The sequence below is a fragment of the Podarcis raffonei genome, chromosome 5, assembly GCF_027172205.1.
Source record: "Podarcis raffonei isolate rPodRaf1 chromosome 5, rPodRaf1.pri, whole genome shotgun sequence".
Lineage (NCBI taxonomy): Eukaryota > Metazoa > Chordata > Lepidosauria > Squamata > Lacertidae > Podarcis > Podarcis raffonei.
The window spans coordinates 25733757-25749979 of NC_070606.1; the positions used below are offsets into that span (position 1 = coordinate 25733757).

At 43.0% G+C, this 16223-nt stretch overlaps 1 protein-coding gene and 1 long non-coding RNA gene across 5 annotated transcripts in view; one reads left to right on the top strand and one right to left on the bottom strand.

Moving 5' to 3' along the window:
• Window positions 1–16223, top strand: part of GRID1 (glutamate ionotropic receptor delta type subunit 1) — a 709085-nt gene that overhangs the window by 242961 nt on the left and 449901 nt on the right. The gene's annotated exons all lie outside the window — the stretch shown is intronic.
• Window positions 152–805, bottom strand: LOC128413846 (uncharacterized). Its single transcript, XR_008330488.1, has 2 exons — window positions 682–805; window positions 152–537 (listed from the first exon to the last, which is right to left on the bottom strand). It is a non-coding gene; the product is annotated as an uncharacterized LOC128413846 (long non-coding RNA).

Below are 16223 nucleotides of genomic sequence, written 5' to 3' on the forward strand. Positions count from 1 at the left end.
TTATTACCTCCCTTCTATAAAATAATTTTTACAAAATTGAATTTTAGAAAACCATTAGAAGTTCAGACAGGAGATTTTTATATGTGCTTTAGAATAAGAACAGAAACTATAGCAAAATTATTCATGTATAATGGCATACATTAAGCATGTGTGAAGCCTGGGAGCACAGTTTATTTTCAGTTCCATTTTTCTGGTCCTGAAGAATAGACCTCAGTGGAAAATATATCTGACTATTGATCCTTGAGTTAGTTTCGCGGCCATCCTTTAATATGTTCAACTACTTGCTTCATAGAATAGATGCTTCTTCTTCTTCTTCATTGTCTTATTCTTCTTCAAATGGACATTTGGCTTGCAATCACATTGCATTGTGGGCTTTGTAGTCTTGTGGGTCTGCTTTCAGGCAATCGTGACATAAATACTCAAATTTCCTCAGTTGAGTTTACTATATGTATTCAAATGATTTGGTTCAATGTGAAACTCAAAAGCCTGTTGCCTAGCAATGGGCCCACATATTCTGCTACAGCTTCAACAAAGTAGCTGAAGAGCAGGATTCTTCCATGGGTCCATAGGAAAAGAAATGGAAAGTTAGATCTACCTGCTGAGGGATCTGAGCAGGTACCAAAGTGACCGCTCTCCCTCATCATGCCATGTTCTCCCTCTATCTGCATATAACTCTCTTACCTATGCTTTGGCAACCACACTTTATGGTTGCTTCTGATGGTGATGGTGTTCATTTGTAGACCACCTACAATCCACACATCTCAAGGTGCTACACAAAAAAGAAAATCCAAATAAATAACCCATACACATAGATACCAGATAAACACATTATCAGATAATTTAGATTAAGAAAATCCAAATCCCCTTAACTCTTTTTCTGGAGCTTCTTGCAATTTGGGGAGGGTGTGGGGCCCATATGGGAGGAGAAGGAGAATGAGTGTTGTGCAAGCATAAATCCTTGTTCTAACAGGTCACTTGATACAACCCTCTAGGTATATAAGGAAGACTGCAGAAAATTACTAGGAGCATGAGACAAACTCCCAATCATGTGATACAAACAGTACCCATAAATTATGTGAAGCAGGAATGCCAACTTGGCCCTGTGAATGTGGGTGCCTAGGGCCCTGGGTGCCATGCAATGTGCATGGCCCTGGCACTGAAATTTGTGGGTGCCTGGCCCCTTAATGTGGAATTTTGTGGGTCTTCAGGCACCCAGGACCCCAGGGACTTGGCACCTATGGTGTGAAGGTACTTAGATGGCTAAGAATTGCGCCTTCTCTATATGTGGCATGGGTGGATGGTAGGTTCGTGATGGGGTGAGGGTGGGAAATCACACCAGCACATAATTGATAACATGCAATTCGCTGGCACAAAATGCAGTGATGGAGGCTGGCTTAGACGGCTTTAAAAGGGATTAGAGGGATTCACGGAGGATAGACCTATCGATGGCAATTAGCCAAGACAGCTGAATGGAATCTTCATGCTTGGACTGGAGGCAGCATCCCTTTGAGTACCAGTTGCTATGGACAAAGGCCAGGGCAACCTTCGTTCTTTGCTCACACATTTGCTAGATGCATCTGTCAGGCTTTTTATGGTAAGAGAATGGTGAACCAGATAGATAGACCTTTGGTCTGATACACCTGGGGTTGTCTTATGCTGCGAGTTGGGAACTTCTGCCTTACAAATAACACATCTCCTTCTGATATTCTAACATTTCTTTCCTTATCCTGTTTGTTGGACATAGCTCACCCTTCTAAGGTATGCAGGAGAAGCGTTTTCTCCTGCAATTACATTTCCATGATGGCTCATTGAAAGAGATGAGGCTAGAGGCATGGGCTACTGGGGATGCACTCTGCATTCTCTGTTTAATTAAAACATGGCAGATTATGCCAAAGGAAGCTAAAACTGTAAAACCGAGCATCCCGTGCCAAGTATTGGGATTTTATGAGGACTTGGCAAGGCATCCGTGTAGATTTTTAGTCATAAATATGTGTGCAGCCTGCGTTTCAGCCCATTGAGTTTGGCTTTTATTTTGAGTTTCGGCTCTGCTGGACTGTTTTTTATTCTCATCTAATGAAGCGGGGGGGGGGGGGGGAGAGGAGCCCTGAATGATGTGAAAGTCGTCTGAGGAACAAGGTATTAAAAACAAACAAATATGGCTCCATATCAGGAAGTGGCTATGGGGCTTGGGTCATGAATGCTGAACAGTAGGTCACTGCACAATAATTAAGCCCATCACATCCTCACCATCCAAAGGCTATTCATTGACCTGTGAGAAAACAGCTAGGAGCTTCAGTCTGCTGCTTGATTTGCATGTGTGCAGTACAAACCTGCCATACCTGGAAAGCAATTTGCTCTTTGCTGTGATGGCGCAAACCCCACACCCCACCCCACTCCCTCAGACAAGGTGCGTAAGACCCAATACCAACAAAATCGCTCTGGCATATGAGGCAGAAAATCCTCCCTTCTTCCCTGGCAGTAAAAAGACAAACAAACAAATTAATTAAATGACTAAGCATTTGCTGCCCTTTCACAACACCCCAAATTTAGCTGCCAGAGGTGGCCGCTTCACTCTGCCTAATGATAAGGCCGGCCCAGGATGTCAATTGACAAGCCCTTATCAGTATGGGCAGCACTTAGGTGATTAGTTCTAAGCAATCGTCGGTGCCAATTCCAGCAGAACTGAATGCTAATCAAAGTTTAATTTAGTGTTGTATAATGCAAAGTGGGATGTCAAGTTGCCTTTGGTGTCTCCCCCAAAGTGATTGTTGTATTGTGATTCAATTTACCCATGTTCACTAAATCACTGGTATCCATCTCTGTATTGCTTAAGGTAAAGGTAAAGGGACTCCTGACCCTTGTTAGGGCTGATGGATTTTTGGCTTTCAGACTCAGGTTAAAGCCATAAAATGGCAAGTAAATCTCACCTGTTTCTTTTTTGATTACCACCCCTGCACTAGTAGGTCATGCTCTCAGATCCAGCCCACATATCAGATTGTTGCCTTTCAAGATTATTGTGACGTCACCAGTCCCAGCCTTGTGACATCATAAGCCTTGTGATATCACTTGTGGCCAACCAGATGCCTGTGGGAAGGAGGGATAATGGGTGGGAGGGGGACCCTTGACCATTAGGTCCAGTGGTGACCGACTCTGGGGTTGCGGCGCTCATCCCGCTTTATTGGCCGAGGGAGCCAGTGTACAGCTTCCGGGTCATGTGGCCAGCATGACTAAGCCATTTCTGGTGAATCAGAGAAGCGCACGGAAATGTCGTTTACCTTCCAGCTGGAGCGGTACCTATTTATCTACTTGCACTTTGACGTGCTTTCGAACTGCTAGGTTGGCAGGAGCAGGGACTGAGCAATGGGAGCTAACCCCATCGCGGGGATTCGAACCGCCGACCTTCTGATCAGTAAGCCCTAGGCTCTATGGTTTAACCCACAGCACCACCCATGTCCCTTTAGTCCATGCTAACATTGGACTAAAATGCAGCTGTCAGGAAGGAAGGACAGTTTCTCATTGAGACTGAATCAAGCTTCAAAGTAATCAAATTCTGAGCTTGCGCCTGTGGCTGCCAGCCTCACTGGCCTGGTCTGATGAATGCTAAGCTACACATGCAGGTACAAAAGGCAAGACATTAGCTCAAAATGCATCTCATTATTAATCATGAATGGAGTAAGAGTCCCAGGGTAAGCATGCCTGACATAATAAAATGAGCAGCATCAGTACGGTGTTGGTGGTTTCCATTGAGTAAGTCACTTTTAGGGAAATGTTAACCTCCCTCCGCACCCTGGCAATTCCCCAGTGCTGATTTTAACCAAGGAAAAAGATGTTGGGAGATATGAAGATGGATCTCTCCCTCCCTCTCCCCAACAACCTAGTTTGCCCTCAAGACTTTTTCTGACATCTTTCGGGATAATTGTGGACAGACAAAATGACACAGATTTCCTAGCTTATACAGCCAAACTACCAGAGTGTATCTGGCCAGTGCAAATGAGAGATTTTCAAAATGCTTATGTAGTACCATTCAGTAACCAATATTTGCAGCACACATTCATTCCAATTTGGATATACAGAACAAAATGAGATTTGAAGAGCAGTGGGGTATTTTCCCTGAAAGCATTGATTTATTATTAAATTATTATTTATGCTTGTTCACCACCCTTTTTATTTTATTTTTTACTCGTATCCCAGCTTCTATAGTAACTCATTCCTCTGCCCTCCCTAACTAAGAAGTAATTAATTTCATGGTGGAGATGGGTGATAGCTGGAGTAACCTGGACTGTGAGTTTCCTTGTTGCTCTCACTCTCCTTGACTTGGAGAGGAAAAGTCCCTGCTAAAATTCGCCATATACAGTATATAACAGCTGTCAGGACATCTCCTTTTGGTGTTAATGTTCTGCTTGTCCCAAGGAATGATACAAGACAAGTAAGATGATACTCATCATTGGAACAACATCTATTGCTATTGTTTCCTTTGAGCATTTCCTGATGTGATTCAAAAGCTTTCATTAACAGAAGTTGGTACAATAGTCACTGTCTAGTTGTGTGTGTGTGTCAATTCATTTCACAGTTGTCATGTAACAGATGGGAGCTCATTGTGTTTGTGATCATCATGGGCTAGATTTCCCCTCTGATGTGGAGATGAATGGATCTGTATTCCTTCCCTGCATCTTCAGTCCCTGAGCTGATCTCTAACATGACAATTTTCCCGTGGAGTTTCAGGGTATATTCCACATCTTTTGGAAGCACTGAAGAAACCTCTGAGCCTCTCAAGGAAATTTCCCTTTGGAATTTTATAGCTCTTCATCATGACTTGATGAAATTTTGACAGTCTGGAGGCAACTGAAATATCCAAGGCATTTAATGTGCAGCTTGTGTAATAGAATTTCAGAAGAATGAGTGAATGCTACTTTTATTAAGGCCTAGTATAGAGCTATGGTTCACTCTGGCTAGTGTGACTCAAATAAACAAACAAATTATCCTGATCTCCTAGCCACAGTTGGTGACTCGGAACAAGATACGGGTACTCCCTCCCTTCCTATCTTTCTCTTTTGTGAGTTCCTTCCCACCTTACATGGTTTGCAGACCCTCCAAGTCTCCATATTTTCCAGGGACAGTCCTGGATTTACAGAAGCCGTCCCGGTTTCTGATTTGACGCTGGAATGTCCCACTTCTCCTTAGGATGTTCCTGTTTTCATCAGAGAAATGTTGGAGGGTATGCAGTTATCCAGCCCCCAAGCCAACTGAAGGCAGCCCTGTATAGGGAGGCTTTTAAAAGTTTAATGTTTTATTTGGTTTTTATTAAGGATTTTTGTGTTACAAAGCAAACAAACAGGGAAAGGCTGTCTCCACTTTCAATTCATAGTCTTTTTCACAGTTTGTTTATGTTTTGTGAGAGACATAAATATGTATAATATAGTATATGCATATACATATATACTTATACATATATATGTACAGTATATTATATACGTTGGAAGCAGCCCAGAGTGCCTGGAGCAACCCAGGCAGATGGGTGAGGTATAAATAGTAAAATTGTTGTTGTTGCTACTGAATAGGATGCCCCTATTTTCCTCAGAGAAATGTTGGCGGGTGCGGATTTGTTGTAACCATAATGTTCAATTAATGGGCAGCAGTGCTACCCATGTTTAGCCAGGCTTTCTGTTGTTGAGGTGGGTTTGCAAGCCCTGCTTATGGAGCAGTTGTGGTTAGTGCCCATGTAGCTTTATGACACCGTGGAATAGGAATGTGCAAGCCTGTAGTATTGTACTAATCTCTGCGTTATGGTTAGGCCATCAGGACCATTGCTTTTGCACTAGCCCTAAGTGACTTAACTGTTATTTCACAGAAAATAACATTCATTATCATCATCATCATCAACAACCCAAGTACAGATTTTTTTTTTGTCTTGGCCATTAGCCACCAGACTACCCAAGTTAAAACAATAAAAGAAAAACTGAGATACTTTTATAAAATACTTTTTATAATTGTGGAAGGAAAAATATATGAAGATAAATGATAATTAATTTTATAGGGTTGGATCTGAAAGGAGATTAATGAGGCCTAACTCTGCACAAACGGTTTTTTATTTGATTGGCTCAGTAAAGTGGCACTGACCTAATATTTAGGGCTTTTTGAGGACGTTCATATCTTTTCATCCATAGAAGATTTGTTCTTGTTAATTGGTTTTATTGTGCAGAGGACAAGAGGAAAAGGAGCAGTATTTTTAAGTGCCTGTGGCTCCTCTTCAAGTGTGTAATGTGCTGGGCCTCACAACAAGCTTACCCAAATGATTTAATTTGATTTGAAGACAAAAAAAAGTGATTTTAATTTTTGACTCATGTGCAAAAAGAAAGAAAGAGAAGCTTCTGCAAATGGGCGAAGAGTTTTAGTCTCCTCCTGTCAGGAAAAGTTCATGCACGACTCTGTGAACTAGAAGGGCTGTGGTATGTGATGACCAGGCAGTGCAGGTGACTTCAGTGTGGTGTGTCAGAAGGAAAATGAATTGATATTGATTTATATATATATATTAGCAACTTTGTGTTAATGCAACATTTTTATATGTAGCTGTGCCTTTTTGAGATCTTATTTATGCTGTCTGTTATTGCTTCAGTTACTTGTAAACTGCTTTGAATACATTAAGCAGTCTAGAAATTAAATCATATAAAGTAATCGAAACCAAATCATAAGGATAGCAGCCATAGTCCTTCCCACATTGAAAAGCAAGGTAGAAAACAGAACAGAAGTTATGGATGTCCTGTCCTCCACATTGACCTCCTTCGGATTAGAAATAATAATCCTTTTTCAGATTCTAATGAATCCACATGGCTCTGTGCTTGGTGTTATCCCCATAAGTCTCTCTGCCATTTCCACACACTTATCCTTTCGTTTTCACCCTCTTCTTGGTTCCCAGGAACCCCCTGCACCCTCATTTACCGTATTCTGGGATTACAAATCTATAACCCTCCAGATGTGCAATGTGCTGTGGCACAATGGGTCAGTGTTTCTGGCTGTTAACCGGGGGTGGCTGTGGGCAAGATTCCTGTGGGCTACATGACCCCCAGGGTCTCTTCCAACTCTACAATTATATGATTCTTCATTGGATTTCATCTCCCATAAACCCCAGCCAGCATGGGCAGGATGATGGGAATTGTATTTCAGCAACATGTGGAGGACCATTCCCTGATGTTTGTACTCTGTTCCAGTTTATGACGGGTGCTCCTGTCTGCTCAAAAGCATTGGTCCACAGAGTCACCACCTTGCCCTGGTCAACTCCCTTTCTTGATCAAGAGGTGGAATTTTCTTTCTTTCTTACAAAAGGATCCCTGATGTGAGGATCCAAATACTGCTATCACTCCCCAGCTGTTAACAAATTAGATTGAAATCCACACAGCATATAAGAGCACACTTTAACTGCACATCAATGGCGAAACTCGTGCGAACTCACGAATGAAATCCAGTCCAAAGCCATATCTAAAAAAGGTAAAGATAAAGGTTAAAGGACCCCTGGCAGTTAAGTCTAGTCGCGAATGACTCTGGGGTTGTGGCGCTCATCTCGCTTTACTGGTCCAGGGAGCCGACGTTTGTCTGCAGGCAGTTTTTCCGTGTCATGTGGCCAGCATGACGAAGCCGCTTCTGGCGAAACCAGAGCAGGGCACAGAAACGCCATTTACCTTCCCACTGGAGTGGTACCTATTTATCTACTTGCACTTTGATGTGCTTTTGAACTGCTAGGTTCGCAGGAGCTGGGACTGAGCAATGGGAGCTCACCCCGTCGTGGGGATTTGAACTGCCAACCTTCTGATCGGCAAGCCCTAGACTCAGTGGTTTAGACCACAGTGCCACCCGCGTCCAAGCCATATCTACATGGGCTATTAAAACTAAATGTTGGGGGAACATGCTTTGCTGCTTTGTCTTATTGAGAACTACTGTCATGCAATTATGTGATGTGGCCTCGCTAGACTGTTGGCCAATGAAGTAGAGAGGCTAGGGAAACTTACAGTGAGGTGATATCACATGGTACATTGCAATGCGCAGGTCTTTAGACCCTTGGAAAAAGGAAACATTTAGCTAAGAAGTAGGTGGGGGTGAATGCATGAGGAATGACCCTGCCCCCTCCTCCCGCCTAGTTGTGGACGAGATAATACATTAGCCTCCCTCTTGTATTGGGTCAAAGAATAAGACCTAACACAACCCTTATCCCTTTGCGTGCTAGGAGAATTGCACTTTATGCAGCAATTTCTCTGACTGTATTAAACAATCAAAAGAGTGTGGAGTCCATTACAACTAGTATTTTGGGACACGAGGCTTGTGTTAAAAGACTCTAAATGTTTCTTACTTCCAGTAAAGTGCCTTTGCTATTGAATTATACAGCTTTGTCTGTATTTTAAGCTCTTAATAACAGAGTGTGACTATCGGGTATTGCTCTTTTTAAGGGAAAAGCAGCCCTTTATTATACTTTTCTCTCAAAATAAAGCCCACTTTAAGGTTATGTTGGGACTCCTATTGTAACTCTTTCTTCTCACTTACAGCTAGCTGAAAATATTTATTTTACCTGAAATACACAAGGAGTGTCAAACCGAAACTGTTCTTTAATGTTTCAGCTAAAGGCTCCCATCCAATTAGAGTTAATGAAACAACATAGTCTAGATCCGTTAATGCTGATGAATTTGTGGGCACAGTTTAGAAGCATTTTAGCAAGGCGTGGTACAGCTTTCAGCTTAACTTGGACCGAACAGACTGTGGTAGCTTTTGAACATCATGTTGATCTGTGGTTTAATGACAGAGGAATGAGGCTCCCCCAGGCTCATGCTCTTCTGTCTCTCTCCTCCCCACACAGCCAAGATGGATTTGATATCCCGCTTTATCACTACCCAACGGAGTCTCAAAGTGGCTAACATTCTCCTTTCCCTTCCTCCCCCACAACAAACACTCTGTGAGGTGAGTGAGGCTGAGAGACTTCAGAGAAGTGTGACTAGCCCAAGGTCACCCAGCAGCTGCATGTGGAGGAGCGGAGACGTGAACCTGGTTACCCAGATTACGCGTCTACCGCTCTTAACCACTACACCACACTGGCTCCAAGAGGACATAGGCATCAACTCTTAGGGGCCAAAGCACTTTGCTCCCCCATGTGTTTTTTTTGAAGGGGCTGCCCCCTCCAATGTTCAGAGGGCAGAGGAGGCTGAATGCAGAGCCAGATGGCTTTGGTGGCCAGTGGCTCCTCCTCCTACCACTTGGGGGAGGGAGCTGAGCTGGTGTTGGTGCAGGAGGAGGCAAAGGAAGCTGATACTAGAGCCAAGCACAATGCGGCTCTAGTGGTTGGCAGTTTCTCCTGCTGCTGCTGCCGCCACCACTGGCTGAGAGCAGGTTTCCCCATCTTTTCCTTGCACAGCAGGAGGAGGGGGGAACAGGGGCTGCCAGCCACTGGGGTCATGCTGCCTCCGCATATGACTCCGTCCCTGGCTCCTCGTGACATCACATGGGTGATGTCAGGATGTTGCATCAGGCCCCCACAATCTTTTTCAGAAGTTGGCTGTTCAGCAAGAGGGAGAGTCCAGAAGTTTTGACTTTTACTTAATCACAGCTTCCTATGTTGTCCATAGGATATACGACAGAGCCAAGATGTGTCTGGGAATGACTAGACATTCTGGGGCTTTATTGGGGCCATTTGGGATATCTGTGCACTTCAGCCAGGAAGCAGGAAGGGGGAAACCAAACCCCTCAAATTCTGAAGTAGCATCCCAGTAGCATCCCTATGAAGAAAGATAGGCTAGACCACACAGTACTCCAGCTGTACACTAGATGCTTTTTTCATTTCCCCAACTTCAGATTTCTCCCTCTCAGGTTTTTGGTTTAGTGAGTCAGACACAAGCTGCAAGGGAAAAGCCATGCCTCAATGTCATAGTTTTGTTTCTGCTTAATAAAATGATGACAAGCGTTGCAGCGCCTGTGAGACAAACAAACATGCTTTGCTTGGAGGACATGCACCGCAGTAATAGAAATCAGTCTGCTCAGGCTTGAAGCTATTACCTTCATCATCCTCTCTTCATGTTTGGAAGAAGACATTTTCTCCACCACCGATAACTTTTTAGCAGCTATCAGTGATGCATGTTATTTTGCCGCCTCTCTTCGTCATGTTGATCATAGGCCTTTGGTTCAAATAAATATGTGACGAAATGCCATCTGACATCCTATCTCCACTTTGAAGGGTTGCTTGTATTAGCAGAGTAAATTTTGAAATTATTCTTGTTGGTAAGTGCCTCCTGCTAGTTCCATCATTCTCGCTGTCATATACATGGCAGCCCGAGCTCAACACTAGAGTAATTTGCAGAGCAGGAGGAGGGAAAGAAAGCATCCATGTTAGATTAGCTAGTGATGCTTTCGGTACATGCCTCCCTTTGGTACTTGGCACTAGGGCAAGGAAAAGAATGGGAGAGCACAACAATCCACACTATCAAAATAACTTGGGATTCGGTGAGCAAGTACAAAACCCTGCTGATGAATGGAGCCACTCCTGTGAAGAGCCCAGCCTCTGCTTGCGTTTGACAGTGAATTGAATGGTCAACTTAGTGCCTGTTAGAAAAATTAAGACTCTGCCTTGTAAGGAGGAAGGTGGGAAGGGTAGGGATGTGGGAATTGATCCACCACTCTCTTATTCCCTGATCACACATAGGATTGTTCTGCCCCACAACCATTCCTTCTTTCCTGCAGGCTGTGTGCTAAAATATTCTTGTGGGCCCAGGTGCAGTGAGCCCTCTGCCAGTGGGGCACAGGGAGAGGTATAATAAGCACAAGACACACGTCTTGGGATTAAGCAGGCCACAACTTTATTGATTAGAAGTCAGTAGGTTTCGGCATAGGCATTGGGTGTGTATCCTGAATCATCCAGCCTGTCCCGAAACCCAGCATACATGGCAACCGGTCCCACTAGTGAATACAGTCTCAAGGGCAAATGCTAGCAGGTAGTCCAGCAGTCCAACAGGTCAGGAAACACAGTCAGGCTTCAATACTTGGAGTTCAGTCCCAAAAAACACAGTCCCATGGAGCACCTAGGAAACCCAAGCCATGGTCCATCAGCATGGGAAGTTGTGCAAACCCAGCACCTCAGCTCTCCTTCCCTTTTATCCATTGGATCTTGACTTCAGCATCTGGGCTTGATGTGACTCTCACCTGTCCTGAGCCTAATGCAGCTGAGGAATCACACACCTCCTCCCAGAGCTAATGAGCCCCACCTGGCCAGCTAGTGAGCTGGGCTATGGGCCCTTGCCTGCCTCAGCTTCCTAGAGCATACCTCCTGGAGCTCCCTACGCCTCAGAACCTGCCATGTTCATGGAGATGGGAGCCTCTCTGGCTCTGATGATGGATAGTGTTCCTCTGGTTCTTGTGCACTGACTCCCATCCCCCCGCCATCATTTGTTGTCCTGTGAGTACTTTCTGTGTCCCTGTCCTCCTCTTCTCCATCCCCATCTTGCCCAGGTGTGTACCAATCATGACTACACCCCTTGCTGGGATCCTCTTTCTCCTCCCCGTTGGCCTGCCAGTTCATGACGCAGCCCAACTGCTGTTTGATTAACTGTTAGGGTCAACCCTGGGCAAAGGATCACCTTATGATGTACCCTCACAGAATTGCCAACTGAGGGTGTCCTATGGCTCCCCGTCTGTTGTCTGAGCATCCAAACATAAGGACCTCTCCCTGGGGTACCCCATTTCCTTTGGGGGTGCAGGATTCATCCCAGTGACTGCCTTGCCAACAAGTTGTGACAATTGCTATGAGGTAGGCAAAACTCCCAGACAGGCCCTATTTAGCAGGAGGGAAAATTCCTGCCTGGCCCCGAATACCTATGATACGGTAAACCTAACTTTCTGGTAAATGATGTGGTAGAAATGGGCGTGATGGTGAGAAAAGAGATCTGGGCTTGTATCAAGCGTTTTTGTTAATGAACCGGAAAATGTAACAATTGAAATGTATGTGGTTGTGCTTAATGCGGAGGAGGTGCCAGCATAAATGGAGAAAAAAAGGAGTCATTGCAGATGTGCATCCAAGCAGTCCTCTGAATGGAACTCAGAATCCAATATCGAATTGAAATGCACAGCCTCATTTTCATGCAGATAGGCACATGTACAGCTTGAATGTGACGATTTTTAAAAATATAACAGGAACATCCAGAAAGAAAACAAGAGGGGTGTTTGTGTGTGTGTGTGTAATATATATAATGCTAAGAACAGAAAGAGTATTTTGTAAAGGTCTACTGAAGTTTTGAGCATTTTTTAATTATTTTTTTAATTGCATCAGTTTGAAGCCTAAATGACAACAGTTATGAACTCTGGGCAGAATATTAAGCATGTACAGTAGTACCTCTGGTTATGAATTTAATTCGTTCCAGAGGTCTGTTCTTAACCTGAAACTGTTCTTAATCTGAGGTACCACTTTAGCTAATGGGGCCTCCCGCTGCCACCCCACGATTTCTGTTCTCATCCTGAAGCAAAGTTCTTAACCCGAGGTACTACTTCCGGGTTAGCAGAGTCTGTAATCCCAAGTGTTCATAAGCCAAGGTGTCTGTAACCTGAGGTACTACTGTATTTGCAATGAAGTGCACATCCTGATCTTGTTGTCTAGATTTCCATTTAAAAAGGGAGCCCATCTTAGATCTCTCTTGAAGTTCCTCAAAATCTTCCTAAAGCTTGGGGAGGATAAAACATGGGGAGGAATTCAGGAACTTTTATTTTTCATGCACAACTGAATAGGTATAATTGTATACAGATTATACAGTGATACAGAAATAGATTTAGATTCAAGTATATAGATGGAGCGAAAGAAGTCCAAGAGAATAAGAATCAGCAGCTGGCGCATCTTCAGGTAATGTTGGACCACAGTTTTCATCAGCTCTGATCACTGACCATACTGTCTCCAAACTTGCCCTAGGCCAGATCTGGTTATCAGACTACCAGCATGTCAACAGAGTTGAGAAGGGGGTGGGGGTGGGATTATGACTGTGGCTATAGGATTTCTCAGCAACCTATTTATCTGCCAGGCACCTTCTACCTCTTCTTATAAGTACCCCTCCACTCAAACTAGCCTAGGGTATCATACCAGCTGCAGTAATGCTGAAAAGAGGCTTATGCTCATGTGCCACTGGTATATTACTTGGTGATAAAGCAACTCTAATAAATACAAAGTTGGTAGAAAATCAAAATGGGGGGAAAATATTGCCCGATTCTTTAAGATACAATTAACTATGCATGCTGCTTCTTCAAATAATTTTCTCCTTCAATCAGAATAAATGCATCTTGGGATTAGTACTCTTTCTACAAGAGATGTTTGACAAAGTGAATATGAATAAAATGCATAATATTAAATCTTCTGCTGGCAGTGCACACATAATCAAATCAAAGACAATTGCAAGGACATTAGATATTAATTCTCACTGCATTATCCAAATGTGACCTTTTCCCTGCATTATATCCTAATTAGTATATGGAAAGTTGCTGAGGTCAGGAACTCAATTCTGGTAACGTTAGACCGTGAGAACATGGTGTGCTTTCAGGCATCTCTGGTTGTCTCCTTGGACAGAGTCCTCTTGCCTTCATGGTGGAATCCATTTTTTAAGTGAAGATAATAAGCCTTGTTATCAGCTCAGTTCTCCTCCATTGACTGCAGTCTATTTAGTCCTGCCTTGCAATGATGTAAGTGGGAGCTTTTATCTCTGAGACCTTTATAAATCCTGTTTGGTAATGAGAAAATTTAAAACATGGCATTAGGCCATGTTGGCGGTGCAAACTTTCCTGCAGACGTAAACAGGTATTGCTTTTCTAATGCTCCAACCTGGTAAACGTTGTTCCTTCCTTGCCCACTGCAATATAACCTTAATGTAGGTTTGTAAATAGTCACACTTCTGGTCTCCTGTGAGGAGAAATGTGCCTCCATTTGACTAGGCAGAGAAGTGTTTGCAAATGGGAAAGAATTGGTTTTCCTTATCCCCCTTTTTTCAGGTCAACATGCAACAAATGACACTTGTGGGTCTGATAAGTTATGCAGGCAATAATTAAGTATAAATTAACTATAATTTCAATTGAGCTACACAATATATACATACATTTATTTAGAATAATAGAATAATAGAATTGGAAGGGGTCATGAGGGTCATCTAGCCCAACCGCCTGCAATGCAGGAATCTTTCACCCAATTCAGGATTCAAACCCATGACCCAGAGATTAAGAGTCTCATGCTCTGCAGACTGAGCTATCCAGCAACAACTTGCATCTCTGTCAAAAGAAGAGAGAATCTGGTATATACAGTGGAACCTCTAGTTACGTACCGCTCTGGATACATAACCTTCGGGTTACGAACTTGAAACTTTCAGGTTACGAACGCAATACGTAACTTTCGGGTTACGAATGGGTTACGAATGTGCATGCGCAGAAGCGGGGCCTCTGCCTATGGACTTTTCAGGCTGTGGATGGACCCCCAGAAGGTCCACCATATGGCTTTTTGTGTGTGACATTGCTCACTAGTAAGGAGTCCTGGCACCTCTGTATTTGCAACCCATGACAGCCACTTTGTGCTGGCCAAAAGTCAGGGACACAACAGGGGTGGGAGCTAAGTTTGGGGGCATAAGCCAGTTTTCTCCCTCTTAGGCTGCCATCCCAATATATAATCTCTAAAGGCATACCTAATACCTGCTGACCGTGAAGGAAAAAATGTGCTACCCTTACAGATACTCAGATGCAAACACATCAATCAATGGGACTTCATTCCTAGTAAACACATTTAGGAATATACAGATCTGGGATTATGTTTGTTTCACAAACAGAAATGCCGTTTCCTAAGTGACATTTTGTGCTAATAGTTAATAAATTCTGTAAGAATCACGTTGTGTCAGCCGTTGCTTTTAGATCTGCAGGACCATGAGCAAAAACGAGAGCAGTAATGCAATGTTTTTTGCTTTCCCCATTTAGCTTGAACTCAGATAATGCTTAATCAAGACTTTAAATTGTAGCATTGATTGAAATGACAAGTAAGGTCACCTAGTGCATGAGAATACAGGCAGCCTGTCCTCATGCTTACACAGTACATGATTGTTGCAGTAAAATGGATTAACATTACAAATTGAAATGTAATATTTCCTGCATCTCAAACAAGGTTCCTTACTGGTGTCTTGTGGCCTTAGACATTTTCTTTTCCTTTACATTATTCATTTCATTTTTGAGTTTCGGCTGATTTCTTTTTCTCTTCTTTTTGACATATCCAACTAACCTTATTTAATAAGCATGTTTCACTTGGCAGATGCAATGGGATAGCAGCAGGGTTACAGTGTGTTCTTAAACCTTCCTGGGACCCTCTCTCTATTTTGATGCAAAGGCAGATGGCACAATTCTTTTGCATATATATATATATATATATATATATATATATATATATATATATGTACTCATTGTATATATGTACTCATTGTTATGTACTCATTGCAGTAGTTCCTGGTTCTTGCTTCAGAAAGCTCAGATCAGCTTACGTGAAATTTAGAGACAGTTTATCAATACAAGCATTGACGAAGTGTAGATCTGCTTAGCTTTTGTAATGTAATCGTATTCTTGCGCCTTCAGACCATTCTCTGAGGTAGCATTGAGAGTTGGTCCTTTCTTCATCTTAGACTTCTTAAACTCACCCCTCCCCTTCTAAATCCACCCTACTTTCTGATATCCCTAATCAAGAACCAAATGTCTGTTTGATGGGTGAGAGTTCAACTTTGTTTGGGAGCTTTTTTTGTGAAGATCTGTGGACTGGGGCAATCAGGTCCACTATTGGACTGCTGATTCAGGACCCTAAACTGTGTTTTATATAATCGACTTCTTATTTTGTTTTGTGTATATCACAATGTTCTTTTGTTGCCGATGGCTGACGCAAATAAAGTTTCATTCATTCATTCATTCGTTCTGTGGACTGAGGTTGTAATATTGCCCATAGTAATTTATTTGTTTTTTATACTGTAAACCACCTTGTGGTCCTAGGATGAAGGGCGGTATATAAATCAAATCAAATCAAATCAAATCAAATCAAATCAAATCAAATCAATCAATTTGCACATGAGCCTCAATCACAGCCAAAAGCTTGTCTAACCATTTGGGCTATGGTGTGTGTGTGTGTGTTGTAATATCAGCACTCACTGCTTCCCTCCCTTCCCTTATACATTCATACTGTTATTTGACTCCAGTTCCACTTGTTCAAA